Genomic DNA, 3142 nt, shown 5'->3' on the forward strand with positions numbered 1-3142 from the left:
CTACATGGATTGTAATAATTTATAATTACAATTTTTTTCCTTTCCCCCCACGTTTCTACTACTACATACTCTTGCTCCTTACCTATACCTAACACCCTATACGGAATCCCTTGCCTTATAAATGTAATACATCCCCCTCCACCACCATTTTCCCTGTCTTGTCTAACTGATATGTATCCATATATTATAAACTCCAAATTTGGCTTTAACCAGGATTCCTGGACACATATTACATCTGGTTTTTCTTTTCTAATCCCAACAAATTGCTTAAAATACTGCCCATTTGCGATCAAACTTCTTGAATTCCAATGCAGGATTAGCATTACTAAAATGATTAGCCCACCTATGCTGTCTCTTGACTCGACTGTACACTAAGTTCATCCCTCACTTCTTCCCACTTTAATTCTGCCATATCTAAATGGTGTATTGCTGCTTTAACAATAATCTGAATTCTTTCAGTTTTAGACTTAACTTCAGCTGTAGCATTTGTGACAAAGTACAACTTTGTACTAGCCACCATGTAGTTCCATCTTGCAGGTTACCCAAAGTAAATGGATAAAACCAGAAGCAGTTACAGTCAATAGTTTATTCAGTCTCTTTGCTTGTACTTAGCAGGGGTAACAAAGCATAGATCAATTAATATACTATACATCATGACAAAATACTAGAAAACACAATGAGCAACATAGGCACAGAGAACCCACCCAAGTAATTGGTTGTACTGCTGAATTTACAACGGACAAATCAGCTATGCGTGATTTCTGATATACTCATGCACATGCTAGTGAACACTGCAAACGTTAAAACACCTAAATTAGGTCACACGATGACATCAAGCAAAATCACAAAAAAGAAACAAATTATATCAAAACTCAATCATTAAGAGTGTTTACACTGTAAGCGTTGCAAGGGCAGAGAAATGCCCGCTATATTCTTACAGTAGAGCTATACCAGAGTTGGGCCCACAAGGAGAACAGACATCAACAAACAGTACACAACACGTGGCTTTAACTGCTTAGTATGCCAAAGAGAAAAGAAACAAAACGAAACGAGGAAAACAGTGGTCCGGCTACGAATGATGATCGTTTGTAGATCTATAACACAAATTGTTCATATTAGCAGATATTGCACATTTTCCCAGTACATCATTCCTCTACTACTCACAAAATTGAGAATAACTAGAATAAAAATTAACTAATTAAAATAGGGCAGTATGATTACATTACACGTATAGTAATCTGACCAACTAATAATATGGCCCACGTCACAGTCGCTTTGCCCAGGTGAATGCACTTAAAACCATGCCTGAATTGCCTACCTGGTCGTCCTTTGTTAATTCCAGTGAAAAGACTTTACATCTCTATGCGTCTATGGGTCTCGCGCCGCCACAGTCAGACAAACCAAGGGCTATGAGGAGTAAGACACACACTAGTGAGCTGTATGCCTACTAATAACAAAACACAGGGCGTAACATGCACGGCATACCGTAGCTAATCAGAAATAGTAAAAAACCAACTAAGCATAAACGCTTACCTCCTAATGCCCAATGTATAGTTTGGCAGCCTCAAATAGCGTGCCAACCAGCGACGGCAACATGAAACTCAAACAATTCCCGAGGTCATTTCCTGGTTTATCAAGCCGGATGTTATGGGCTCATTAGTCCTCATCTGGTGCACCTGTGGGTGCCAGCCAATACACGCCTACTTGGGCCGACCCTATCACACATTTATCACCCCTGCTATGAATGTCACTATTTTCTTCTGCTCTTCCCATTTCTCCTTCTTTTCTTGATGATCTTCTCGTACTACCCTTTTTTGAACTTCTTCGCTCTGATTCTTCTTTTCCTTTTCCACTCTTTTAACAGCTTCAGCATATTAAATGTTTCCCTGTGTTTTTATCTGTTGTACTTTAACTTCTTTCTTCATCACTTATGCCGCCCTCGGTATATGTGCTCCGATACACCTTGGCAGTTAGATGAACTCTTTCCCCACATCACCACTCTGAAGACGGTCCTTCGTTGTCCACAGGTTTATTGACATTAGGGATAGAGTAAAACTAAAACACACAAAAGACATAATAAACACAAACAAAGTGTATTGTCTTGTCATCAGCACAAAATATCCAAACTAAACATCACACAAATATAATCTGAGCAATAAAACAATTCAATACATACCAACGATGCTATCAAAAGGAATAGAATGCAGGCAGACTCAACTGGATAGAGAAAAAACAACTACTACAAAAGGCAGTTCTGAGCCGACTCACTTCCTGGTTCCTGTCACCTGACAATTTCCGGTTTTCAAAATAAAACGTATAACATAGATTTAACTTTTGTAACAAAACACTCCCCGCCTGGCGTGAATACACGCCACCCCATAAATCCTAGACAGTTTGCTTCACTGGGCCTCTGGGGGGAGAAGAAGCACTATCTCTGAAACAGGCCTAAGAAAGATTTTGGTCACTCCTGTTCGTGTGACCTTGATCTCGACCTTTCGTACCTTCCCGTCTTGGCTAGGGAAAGTCTGTGTTTGAGTGAGAAGGGCACTGGAGTGAGCATAAACGAATCCACAGAGTCGGTTGTCACAGGAACAAGAGGTCTGCCATTTATAATGGCTGTAACTTCTGCCATGAAAGTCACCAGCACCTCATGGGTAAGTTTGTCCTTCAGCTGAAGGAACATAGAGTCCAGGATTCTTCTTGCAAGACCAATCATTCTTTCCCACGAACCTGCGGAGGGTTAAAGGTCCAAGAGCAACCTTGACCTGACAAGTAAGTCTTCACAGTTGTGTTGTCAATGTTTGAGGGTATTTTCAACTCCCAGCAGGCACCTACGAAGTTGGTGCCACGGTCTGAGCGGATGTGTTTGACAGGACCGCGCACAGCAAGAAAGCGCCTTAGCGCGTTAATGAAACTGGAAGTGTCAAGGGATTCTATGACTTCAATATGAACCGCTCGTACACTCATGCACGTGAAGATTACGGCCCATCGTTTACTGTGTGAGTGGCCTCCTCTTGTTCTACGTGAAGAGACACTCCAAGGGCCGAACACATCAAGCCCAACATTTGTGAAGGGAGGATCTGTTGAGAGACGGTCCGCTGGAAGACTGGCCATCTTTTGAATAGTAAGTGGGGCTCTAAGC

General features: G+C 41.5%; 1 long non-coding RNA gene across 1 annotated transcript; it reads right to left on the reverse strand.

Annotated features, from left to right (window-relative positions):
* Positions 1-618: 618 nt before the first annotated feature.
* On the reverse strand, positions 619-2344 carry LOC119195007 (uncharacterized). Its single transcript, XR_009942813.1, has 3 exons — positions 2177-2344; positions 1534-2055; positions 619-1407 (listed from the first exon to the last, which is right to left on the reverse strand). It is a non-coding gene; the product is annotated as an uncharacterized LOC119195007 (long non-coding RNA).
* Between the last annotated feature and the right edge of the window lie 798 nt (positions 2345-3142).

The sequence above is a fragment of the Pungitius pungitius genome, chromosome 20 (genome assembly GCF_949316345.1).
Source record: "Pungitius pungitius chromosome 20, fPunPun2.1, whole genome shotgun sequence".
Taxonomy (NCBI): Eukaryota; Metazoa; Chordata; class Actinopteri; order Perciformes; family Gasterosteidae; genus Pungitius; species Pungitius pungitius.